The following is a 13019-nucleotide window of genomic DNA, read 5'->3' on the forward strand; positions in this document are numbered from 1 at the left end:
GCTTGCTATTCGCCTAGCCAAGTCAGCTGCGCCACCGAAGCCGAGCCGCGCCGAAAGCCAAGCCGCCTGACGCATCTGACGCGCTGCCACGTTCTGACGAGATGTCACCTCTGCCTGACGCGCCGGCCTGAAGAGCCAACCAAGGGACGCCATGCGTCCCACTGCTTGGCGGCTGTCCCCCACGTTGCAACCCGCCAGCTATCGAGCCAATCTGCTTCCGTCATGTGGCCTCCTTGTCTCCCACGGCTCAACAACATTTTCCCCATTGCCATCAGTTTTTATGCCACTTTCCCACTATTTTGTATACGATTTTACACATTTTTGAGTCATTTTTTTCACTATAAATAGAGGACTAAATGGAGTAAAAAAGCATGAGGTTGTGGAAGGAAGTGTAGAGAGTATTGTTGGAGAGAAAAACACTTATTTATTAATTTTCCTATTTTTCTTTTACATTTCTTTGAGTGAAAAAAATGCCTATTTTAGGCTAAATTCTCTTGTGGAAAGGTTAGAGTGATGTTCATGTTTCACATTATATTTTTAATATATTGATTCTTTATTTTGTTCTTCATTTCTATATCTTTGTTACAATTAAATTTATTTTCTTCTAATTTTTATTCTAAATTTATTAGTGTCTTTTACTTAAGTCTAGTCATGCTCTTCTTATGTAATTTAGGCTCTTAATTTAATTTACGATATTTGTTATATTATATGTTTTTTACTGCATTCTGCCATTGGTATTTTGTCGCTCTAAGGTATATAATATGATAGGTTTTTAAAATATTAGAAGTTAGTATAATTTAATTAAAGAACATATTTTAAGGTGAACTTTATTATCTATATTTTCCAACTATAATTAATAGTGTAGAATTATAGTTGAGTAGAATGAATCAATTTTTATTAAAATATATATATGTTTGCATGAATGAAACTTATGCCTTCCATATTTTCTTTCTCATTCTAATTCATCGATTTTGTTTATTTAATGTTAAAAATTATATATTCTTTTTCAAAGTTATATTATTTCAAAGTTTATTATTTTTAATTTACTAATCTTTCTTTTTACTTGTATTTTACCTCTTTGTGGATACGACATAGCCCGATTACTACTGCGACTGCTTAGGAGTTATTGGGCGATATCAATTTTTGGCGCCGTTGTCGGGGAAGTAATTCTACAATTAAAAGTTTGCATAGTAAATTAATTTTTTTCGTTTATTAAAAAAAACAAAAAAAAGTAGTCTATTTTTTTTATTTATCTTTTATTCTATTTATTTATTTTATTTTATTTATTTTCCTTCTAGGTTTAGAATTTTATTTTCTAGATTTAGGTTTTTTTTCTTCGAAAAAAAGCATAAAATTTTAAATCATAAAATAAAATAATAAAAATAAAAATAAAAAATCAAACACAGTATTGAGAACATTTGTGTAATTGTGGAAATTAATAAAAACAAAACTTGTTCTGTCTTAGAAAAATTGGTTCTTAAATAATGTATGTGTTAGCGTTACCCTCCAACCTTTTCTAAGAACCTCGGGGAGTTCTAGAAAAGCTCTTGGGCCTAGAGTGGTACCTTGGCAGCCTTCCTAATTGGTTTGGGAACATTTTTGGTGTATACTTATTACACTATTACACACTTGCGCTTATAATACTTACAGAATAAAAAAAAATTATTTATGCCACAAAATAGAGACGCACTAGGGAGATTCGTGAGACAACAAGTAGAAACTTTAGAAAACTCTCCTAGTTCGTCATTTTCTTCCATTCGTCCAAACACTCCCGATTCACCGAGACTTCCTGAACCACCGATGATGGCTCATCAAGATGAAGTCCAACCAAGAACGCTACAGGATTATTTACATCCTACGCGTACAGCCACACCTTCATGCATAATGTATCCCAACAATATGCCAAATTTCGATTTCAAACCCAGCATGATTAACCTCTTACCAACCTTCCATGGGTTGGAAAATGAGAGTCCGTACGTGCATATACGGGAATTCGAAGAGGTGGTGGCTACATTCAACAACCGAGTTGATGTCACCAACATTGTGAGATTGGAATTTTTTCCTTTCTCTCTCAAAGACAAAGAAAAAAGCTGGTTGTATTCCTTAAGGCCTAGATCTATCGAAACATGGGACGGAATGACAAAAGCATTCTTTGCCAAATATTTCCCGCCCCATAAGACTAGCAGCCTTAAGAGGCAAATCTCTACCTTCATCCAAAAAGACCATGAAACTTTCCATCAGGCCTGGGAGAGGTTTAGAGATTTGATAAATCAATGCCCAAATCATGGATACGAAAGCTGGCATTTGATAAGCTATTTCTACGACGATCTCACAACCAGACAAAGACAATTCGTACAAATGATGTGCAACGGCGAATTCCTTCAAAAAGATCCCGATGAAGCTTTCGAGTACCTCGACGATCTTCCTGAAAAGTCCTACACATGGAATGGACCAAGTCCTATGGACAAGCCACGATCAACTGGAATCTACCAATTAAGGGAAGATGACAATGTCAAAAGCCAAATTGAATCATTGAGACAAAAATTCGAGGCTTTCAAATCTCAAGAAGGTAGAGGAATCCACATGGCTGCAAAGGTAGAGACACGAGATCCATGCTTCATCTGTGGAGGGGTGGAACATCAACCGCAACAGTGCCCAATTCTTGGTGAGTTAAGAGGAGGAAATGAGGAACAATACAATGCTTTAGGGGATTACAAGAAGCCTTATAACCCTTTCTCAAACACTTACAATCCCGGTTGGTGCAACCATCCAAATTTCAGCTGGAAGGATTCAAACCAAGCATCTAGGAGCCAATGGAGGTCTGAGTAACAACAACCGCCAAAAGCATACATTGCTCCTCAAAATAACATGCAGTCAAGTAATTCTCTAGAGAATACTTTGCAGATGCTTGCGCAAACTCAAATAGCCTCAACTCAAGAGCTCAAATCTTGTTTCACACAAATGGTAGAGGAAATGAAGGACATGAAAATCCAAATGACAAAGCTAAACACTACTTTGGCGATTCAAGAGCATGGTAGACTTCCCGCTCAACCTTTAATCCATCAAAAAGGGCAACACATGGCACAAACCTCCTCCTCTGTAGATACAAATTTCAAAGAGGTTAATGCCATCTCTACTCGAAGTGGTCAAAGTATGGTTTCACCGTTAACTAAGACAATGAGTACGTCAATGCCCGCTCCAGATAATGATGTGCCAATAAGCATTCCAGTAAAGGCACCCTTTCCTCAAGCTTTGAAATCCACTGGAAAGGTATTGGAAAATCATGGTGAAATCCTAGACCTTTTAACACAAGTGAAGATCAACTTGCCATTGTTGCATGTGATCAAACAAGTGCCGGCTTATGCTAAGGTTATCAAGGATTTGTGCACCGTTAAAAGAAAGCACCATGTCAAGAAAACTGCATTCTTGGCAGAACAAGCTAGCGTGGTAATTTACTGCAAGACACCGCCTAAGTACAAAGATCCTGGTTGTCCCACCATCTCATGCCAAATTGGGGAGCAGGAATTTGGTCAAGCCCTTCTAGACTTAGGATCAAGTGTAAATATCATGCCATATTCAATATACCTGCAATTAGGTCTAGGAGAACTCAAGCCCACATCCGTGGTGCTACAACTGGTTGATCGATCAGTTAAGAAACCTCGGGGAATAGTATAAGACATTCTGATTCAAATTGAAAAATTCTATTACCCTGTTGATTTTCTCATCTTGGACACTCAATCTGAAGTGAGTATAGAGTCCAAAATTCCCATCATTCTCAGTAGACCTTTCCTCGCAATAGCAAATGCACTCATTAACTGTAGGAATGGTCTCATGAAAATATCTTTTGGGAACATGACTCTAGAAGTGAATGTTTTCCATATCGGCAAACAACCACCTGATAATGATGATTGTTTCCAATCATATCTGATCGATACACTTATTTCAGAAGAGGTCGACATGAAATACACATCTAATCATTTTAATCACCTCTTCCAAATTTCAGAAGTTCTGAGCCCGATGAGTCTAAAATCAACCCTGAAATCGTCAAACACTCACAGGCTAGAAAAACCATGTTTTGGAATCTAATCTTTGAGGAGCTCCCTCAAGATCGAGAAACACCAAAACCATCCATTGAACAAGCTCCTCAACCAAAGTTGGCACAACTTCCTGATGGTCTTAAGCATGTTTTCCTGGGAGCTGACAACACTTTTCTTGTCATAATATCTTCCAAGATCAATGCCACACAAGAGCGCCAACTCATCAATGTGTTGCAAGAACAAAGAGATGCATTAGGATGGACGATAGCTGACATCAAAACTATTAGTCCTTTAATTTGCTCCCATCACATTCAATTGGAAGACGGGGCTATACCACGTCGTGACCCTCAAAGAAGATTAAACCCAACAATGAAGGAAGTAATTAAGACTGAAGTCTTGAAACTTCTTGATTCTGGCATAATCTATCCTGTTGCTGATAATAAATGGGTCAGCCAGAAATCTGGGGTAACAATGGTGCAAAATGAAAAGGGGAACTTGTTCCTACCAAGGTCACAACTGGGTGGCGCATGTGCATTTATTATAGAAAATTAAATGCAGCCACCCGCAAAGACCATTTTCCACTTCCATTCATCGATCAAATATTGGAACGTGTGGCAGGTCATCCTTTCTATAGTTTTCTTGATGGTTATTCAGGGTATTACCAAATCGAGATTGCCCTAGAAGATTAGGATAAGACCACATTCACTTGTCCTTTTGGTACTTTTGCCTTTCGGCGCATGCCATTTGGCCTGTGCAATGCTCAAGCCACTTTCCAGCGATGCATGATGAGCATATTTAGTGATATGATCGAGAAATGTATGGAAGTATTCATGGATGATTTGACAGTCTTTGGAGATTCCTTTGAGTCAAGCCTTCTCAATTTAGAATATGTGCTTAAACGTTGCAAGGAGAAGGGCTTGGTACTCAACTAGGAAAAATGTCATTTCATGGTGCCATCAGGCATAGTCTTGGGGCATGTCGTGTCAAAACGAGGAATTGAGGTTGATCAATCAAAGATTTAACTCATATCAAAGCTCCCCACCCCCAAGACTGTTAAACACATTTGATCTTTTCTTGGGCATGCAGGATTCTATAGGAGGTTCATACAAAATTTCTCGACAATTGCTCGCCCTTTGTCAAACCTCCTAGCAAAAGATGTTGTGTTCACTTGGACACCTGAGTGTGAGGAATCTTTTCGAACGCTCGTTGCAAAACTCACTTCCGCCCCTATCATTCAGCCACCAGATTGGAACTTACTATTCGAAGTCATGTGTGATGCTAACAATTATGCTATAGGGGCCGTCTTAGGTCAAAGAAGGGAAGGGAAGCCCTTCGTTGTTTATTACGCAAGTAGAACTCTTAACAGTGCTCAAATGAACTATTCTACCACTGAAAAAGAGTTACTTGCTGTAGTATTCACACTTCACAAGTTTCGTTCCTACCTGATTGGTTCACCGATCACAGTCTTTACGGACCATTTTGCCTTAAAATACCTCCTTTCCAAAAAGGATGCTAAGGCGCGTTTAATTAGGTGGATCCTTCTGTTAAAGGAATTTGATCTGACCATAAAAGACAAGAAAGGAGTTGAAAACGTGGTAGCGGTCATCTTGAATTTTCTGATTCCGCTGATGGCCCAGCCATTCAAGATGACTTCCCTGATGAACATCTCTTCGCAGTCACTAAGTTGCCATGGTACGCTCATATCGTTAATTACTTAGTGATTGGAAAACTTCCAACTGCATGGAGTGCACAAGATAAACGTAAATTTTTCGTCGAGGTTCGTAACTTCTATTGGGACGACCCATATCTTTTCAAGTATTGCCCCGACCAAATTATGAGACGTTGCATTCTAGATGATGAAATTTTTAGTGTTATGAACTTTTGTCATAATGAAGCTTGTGGTGGTCATTTTTCTATGAAAAAGACTGCTGCAAAAATCTTACAGTGTGGTCTTTATTGGCCCACTTTGTTCAAAGACACTAACAAATTCTGTCGATCATGTGAAAGGTGTCAGAAATTAGGTGCCCTATCCCGACGACATATGATGCCATTAAACCCAATTCTTGTAATAGAAATATTCGATTGTTGGGGGATAGACTTTATGGGACCATTTCCACCATCTTCTGGCTACCTTTACATTTTCCTCGCCATAGACTATGTCTCAAAATAGGTGGAAGCTGTGCCTTGTCGAAATAATGATAACACAACTGTTATGAAGTTCTTAAAAGGAAAATGTGTTATCTAGGTTTGGCACACCTCGTGCTATCATAAGTGATCAAGGCACCCATTTTTGAAACTATTCTTTTGAGACCTTAATGCAAAAATATGGTGTAATTCATAAGGTTGCATTGCCTTATCACCCACAGAAAAATGGCCAAGCTGAGTTAGCCAACTGAGAAATTAAGCAAATCTTAGAAAAGATGGTTAATCATGACCGCAAAGATTGGTCCTCACGACTTCTTGATGCTCTCTGGGCATACCGCACTACTTACAAAACTTAACTTGGTAGGTCTCCTTATAGGCTAGTCTATGGTAAAGCCTGCCACCTTCTTGTTGAGCTAGAGCACAAAGCTTATTGGGTAGTTAAAAGCCTCAATTTTGATCTCAAGGCGGCAGGACTCAATCGTAAGCGTCAGTTGTCAGAAATTGAAGAGTTAAGAAATGATGCTTATGACAACTCTAGGATCTACAAGGCTAAAATGAAAGCGGTCCATGACAAGCAGATCCTAAGAAAAGAATTTGAGCCAAACCAACGAGTACATCTTTATGAATCTCGTCTGCATATCCACCCTGGCAAGCTGAGATCAAGGTGGACTGGCCCATATGTTGTGAAATCTGTCTTTCCCAACGGTGCTGTTGAGGTCATAGACCCAACTGATGGGAGAGAATTCAAAGTAAATGGCCAACGACTGAAACACTACATAGAGAGGGTGACCCAGCCTGAAGAAGTCACTCTCATGGAACTGGTTTACCAAGTCTTAGTTGTGTTCCAAATTGTTTGTGTTGGGGTTTTATGCCCTAATTAAAACTCAAATTCTTTGTAATCTCATTTTATTATCAATAAAAGAATAGAAATCATTTTTTGACTTGGTCAATCACTTTGCTCACATGTTTTATTTTCATGATTATTTGTTTAATATAAACTTCTATTAAATCCCGAGCATATAGTTAATCTTATTTATAGTGATGTAATCACAGTGGAATATAAATATGATTATATGTTCAAAATAAGTTAGTCGTAAGATTAGTTAGTGCCCAGGATTTACACTGACTTGCCAATCTACGATATGATCTACTTACACATTATAGTGTTATGTTCTTTCCAGAACATTAGCAAAGTACATAAGATCGGATGTATTTGTTACATTGGACTGAACCGATATTGACAGTTGATAAGATAAGTAAACATACCGTTATTATCTATTCTAGTCATATCATATAGTTGACCATAGGTCAATTCAATCACAATTCTGAGTGGTTAGTATTCTAACTGATTGTATTATTTGAGTTCTTTGACTTGTTCGTTACCATCTTACCCTACGGACTAGCCCATACTTACATCTTGGGAACTCGGTAGTATAATTGAGTGGGAGTGTTAATCATAGATATGAACATCTATAGCTTCTGATGAAGAAGTGAAACAATGGTTTCCTTTTAGTTTGGTTCAAGGTGTTAAATGATAGAGATCTCATTTCAGTAATTAAATTAGTTTACTGAAATATCATTTACAAGGAACTAAGTGTTTTAAGGATAAAATACAATGAGGGGTAAAACGGTATTTTAGTCCTATCTCATTGTAGACCGTCTATAGAGGATTGAGTGACAATTATGATTGTAACAATGGATAATTAATAGCATATCTATATTTGTTATAGAGCGTTCTATGAATTCAAGAGTGCAATTCCAAGTCTATAGTGGAGTCATGAGGAATTAATAAGTTAGTAAATTTATTTGTTAGATTTATGATAACTTATTGGAGCTTGATTTCATAGGCCTATGGTCCCCATTGTACCTTAGATAAAATCCTCTAGATAGTCTCAATTGATTGATTTAATCATCAATTAGAATTATCAAAGTTGACCAAGTCAATTTTGGATAGTTTAACAGAGTTGTGTAATTTTGAGAAGAAAAGAGAAATTATGGCAGATTTATTAATTAAGATAAATTGGTATCTAAATTAATAAATAAGTTTAAATCAAGGTTCAAATTATAAATAATTAATTTGATAAAAGATTTAAATAATTATTTAATTAATTAAATCAATAGAAAGTAATACAGGCCTTGATTTTAAGTCCAATGGGCTTATAATCAAATGGGAAATTTCACGGGCCTATAGCCCATGATAATTTCGACCTAGGGCTTAAAAATGGCTATTATTTTATTGATTTTTTAATTAAATTAAATGACCTAATTGAGTTTATAAAAGGAGTGCTTAGAGAGAAATCAAAACATAAATTTGATAAGTCACAAGTCAGATTTTCTGATAGTTTTAGATTCTCTCTAAACACAAGTCATTTTCTAAGCCTCTTTGTTATTTTATCTTCTTCTCTCTATATCTATCTCATGTGTTGAGAATTGCCCACACTAGTCTAGGTGGTTCTAAGGATACATTGGAAGATTGTGAAGAAAATAGAAGATCGGTTCAGTTTCTTGATAATACTTTGCGACAGAGAGGATACAAGAGTTAGAGAAACTGAAGGAAGGACTATTTAATTTCGCTGCATATACTGTAAGTATTCTATTCTTTGTTTCTCTTTGAATTCAATTTTAGAAACATGTTTTAGGCTATCTCGTATTAATTTGTTTAATATTAGATATACATGAAAATAAATAAAGATCCTGTATAAGCTAATCCAACAACTGACCTCAGAGCCTTTGGTAATCTTTATTTTCATGCATGAACATGTTTAAAATTTGATTATTTGATATGTTTGAATAATTGGATGATTTTTCATGTTTTTATGAACATATTGATTTTATGTGAATTTTAGCAATTTTTAGGTTATTTTGTTGTGTTTTCTATGCTATTAATTTTTATATATGCTTTATTTTGTGTAAAACATGTTAAAAATTAATTAGAAAATGGTTTTGGTTTGAAAAATTGCTCAAAATTTTGTTTTTGAAAAAAATTTGCACCGCACACCAGCGCGCGCGCACCCCAGCCCCCACGCGCGCCACCAACAGCCCAGCCAAGGGTGAACAGTACTCGTTTAAGGTACTGTTCATCCATTTGTTTTTTAGAATTAATTTTTTTTTTAAAATTTGTGGAAATAAATTATTTATCATCAAAACTAAAAAAATATCATTTTTTTGTTTTATCATTTATTTTTTTTTTTAAAAATAAGATATTTTTGTTAGTTGAGATTTAAATAATTAGATATTTTCTACAAAGATTCAAATTAAAATTTAAAAATAAACTAGCAACTTAATTTTAAATCTTTTAATATATTAAAATATTAGAATTGTGATATAAGATATTTAAGATATTTTCATTTAAATTCTTGTTTTTTTTATTAAATCTTCATTTGAAAATATAAATATCTTTTTATTCTATAGTTTTTTTAATATTTAAATTATTTGAAATTTGAATATTGTTAGTTAGATATTTTTATGGATATTTGAATTTGTTTAACTATTTTGAGATATTTTAGGATTGTTACAACTATTTATATTTTATTTTTTTAAATGGTTAAAATATTAGCAAATAGTTGTAACAACACAAGATATTTTGGAAAATAGTTAATATATTGATTTTAAAATTTAAAATTGGTTAAATTTTGAAAAATATCATTTTTTTCAGCCAATTAATAAAATATTCTTTTAATAAATGAGATTTAAATTAACTTTGGTTAATTGTTAATAAATCCTATTTAACTTAAATTAATATTTTTTTTTCAAATTAACCTAAAACTAAGTTGATTGTTGATAAATGAAATTTAAATTAACTATTGTTAATTGTTGATAAATTTCATTTAAATTGACTTATTTTTTATAAAAATTTAATTAATTTGAATTTTTTTTGATAAATTCTAGATAATTAATTGTGGTATTTTTGCAAATAAAATAAATTGTGGTATTTTTGCATAAATTCATAGAATTGCTCATATAGTAACATGATTAGGCCCATCCAATTATAACATGTCTGTTTATACTATATGTGGTATTTTTGCAATTGTGCTTGGATGCATATAGTGACCCATATGTTTGTTAGATATATGGTATTTTGCCAAATAAAATATTCATAAAATGATAGGTTTTATTTGGGCCCATTAGAAAATGTAAAGTTTAAATTCCTCTCTTGTGGGTGATTCCACTTGTGAAGGCCCATTTGCTTTGCATGACTATAGTGGGCCTAATCAATTAATAAAACGAAGGTTTAAATTCTTGTCTTTTGGACCTTGTATGGAAGATAGGGGGCCTTTGTAGTGGGAACGACATACTGGACCCAACCCTCCTCCATAAAAGCCCAATTGTTAAGGCCCATTTACCTGAGTTGGACTTAATTGTATAGGTTCATTATATTAGTTAAACCTAAATATTGATTAGCAACAAATTAATTCTAAATTAATTGAATTTGTTTCAATGCGACACTTTAGAATGAATAAGAAATTATTGGACTTTGGTTTTAAAAATTTTAATCTGTTTAATTTTTTTGGGAAAACCATAGTCATTAATTTTCTAAAAATAAATAATAAAAATACTATTTTTAATTTTATAATGAGCTTATTTTAAGAATTTTATTTGATCTCCACCATTGGTTTAACATAGTCAATAGCTTAATGGGGCCTCAAGGCGCTTTGATTCGTCCCCTTACGAAAGGTGTTTATTAGTTATTTTGACAAGGTTAGATCTCGAAAGATAGATAATTATAGGTCAAATTCTACTAGACTCACCCCTACGTTGACTACTAGGACTAAATCTATGATTATCGAAATCGTGGTTCTAGCTCATAAAATAAGAGATTTTGTTTTCTTATTTTGATCGAATAGTAGGTTGTTAATAATGGTGTCCATTATTAAATGAGTTTACAACTCTATTTAACTAGTGGTATTTTTGACTCTCGCCAACCGGGACAAGGATACCATAGATTAGTTAAATACCTAAAGAAATAGAGATATGATTGTTTTGGTATTTTTTTCTCATATCTTACATATTTTTTGTATATGTTGTGCTATTTCTTGAAATTTGTGTGAATAGAAGTTTTATTGAGAAAATGTGATTGATTTCTATTTTATTAGTAATTTGTAGTTTTGAGTTATGGCTGTGTCTACTCCCATCCTTTCTCAACTTTTGATGGAGAAACTCACTGGAGAAAACTTCCTTAAATGGAAGCAAAACATCAACATTGTGTTGATAGGTGACAACTCCAAGTTCGTTATGACTGAGGAATCCCCGGAAGTTCCAGCTGAAGGAGATACCAAGTCTGTGAGGGACAAGTATGGGCGTTGGCAGGCGGCTAACAACAAGGCGCGGTACTACATGTTGACTAGTATGGTCGACACTCTCAAGACAAAGATTGAGAATGTCGAGACAGCCTACAAAATCATGGATCAGCTCCAAGACATGTTTGGTGCCAAGTCAACGCAGACTCGTTTTGAGGCCACCAAGAAATATGCCAATGCTCGAATGGCACCTTCTCAACATGTTCGTGATCACTTGATCAAGATGACAAACTACTTTCAGGAAGCTGAACTGCACGAAGCCATAATAGAGGAGGAAACTCAAGTTGGCTTAATCCTCAATAGTCTTTCTCCAGCTTTCCTTCCATTCACCACCAACTATGTGTTGAATAAACTCAACTATGGTTTGACGCAGCTCATGAATGAGCTTCAGACTTTTGAGTCTATCATGGGTGGACCTAGTAAGGGAGGAGAAAAGAAAACAACTACTACTACTGTTGTTGATCCAACTAAGGCTGAAGCTAACCAAGCTTCGTCTTCAAAAGCTGGAAACAAGAGGAAAGGTGGGAAACAACAACCCCAAGCCTGCAAAGGAGAGTGCACAACCAAGTGCACAGACGCCTAAGGGGAAAAACAAGAAAACCAAGAAAGGTAAAGGTAAATGTTTTCACTACAAAGAAAAGGGGCATTGGAAACAAGATTGCCCCAAGTTTCTAGCAGATAAAAATAAAGGTAATGATTATAGTTCATTTATCTTGGAAACATGTGTTTTAGAGAATGATAACTCTGTTTGGATTATTGATTCTGGATCTACTAACCATGTTTGTAACTCTTTACAGCTTCTTGAATCGTGGGAGGAAGTGAACGAAGGCGGCTTAAAGCTTAGAGTTGGGAACAAAGAGTTCGTTGCGGTCCAAGCTAGAGGAAGAGCTCGTCTGAAGTTCGGAAATAAATTTTAATTTTAAAAGATGTATTTTTTATTCCGGATTTTAGTAGAAATTTAATTTCAGTTTCCATGTTGCAATTAGAACGATTTGTTATGACTTTCACAAGTTTTAATATATATTTTTTTTTCAATGGATCACAATTGTGTATTGCATGTTTGGAAAACGGGATTTATATTCTGTGACCTAACGAACCCCTCGCTCTTAACAATGATTTATCAAAGTAGCTAAACCTAGGACCAATAAACGTCAAAAGACCGATAACAATAATATGACGTATTTATGGCACTTGAGACTAGGTCACATTGGCTATGATAGGATTCAAAGACTTACAAAGGACGAACCTTTGAGTAAACTCACCTTAGGTGAATTACCTGTCTGTGAATCTTGTCTGGAAGGCAAACTGACCAAGCGTCCATTCTCTGCAAAGGGTGATAGGGCCAAAGAACCACTTGGTCTTGTGCATTTAGATGTTTGTGGACCTTTGAATATACAAGCCAGGGGTGGTTTTGAGTATTTCGTCACTTTCATTGACGATTACTCTAGATACTCATGTCTTTACCTAATGCATAGGAAATCAGAAACATTTTCAAAGTTTCAGGTATTCCTAGCAATGGCTCAGAACCAATTAGGTAAAA

General features: G+C 35.0%; 1 non-coding gene across 1 annotated transcript; it reads right to left on the bottom strand.

Annotated features, from left to right (window-relative positions):
* Window positions 1-2184: 2184 nt before the first annotated feature.
* On the bottom strand, window positions 2185-2291 carry LOC133820581 (small nucleolar RNA R71). The gene has a single exon (XR_009886987.1). It is a non-coding gene; the product is annotated as a small nucleolar RNA R71 (small nucleolar RNA).
* Between the last annotated feature and the right edge of the window lie 10728 nt (window positions 2292-13019).

This window comes from Humulus lupulus, chromosome 2, assembly GCF_963169125.1.
Source record: "Humulus lupulus chromosome 2, drHumLupu1.1, whole genome shotgun sequence".
NCBI classification, from domain to species: Eukaryota; Viridiplantae; Streptophyta; class Magnoliopsida; order Rosales; family Cannabaceae; genus Humulus; species Humulus lupulus.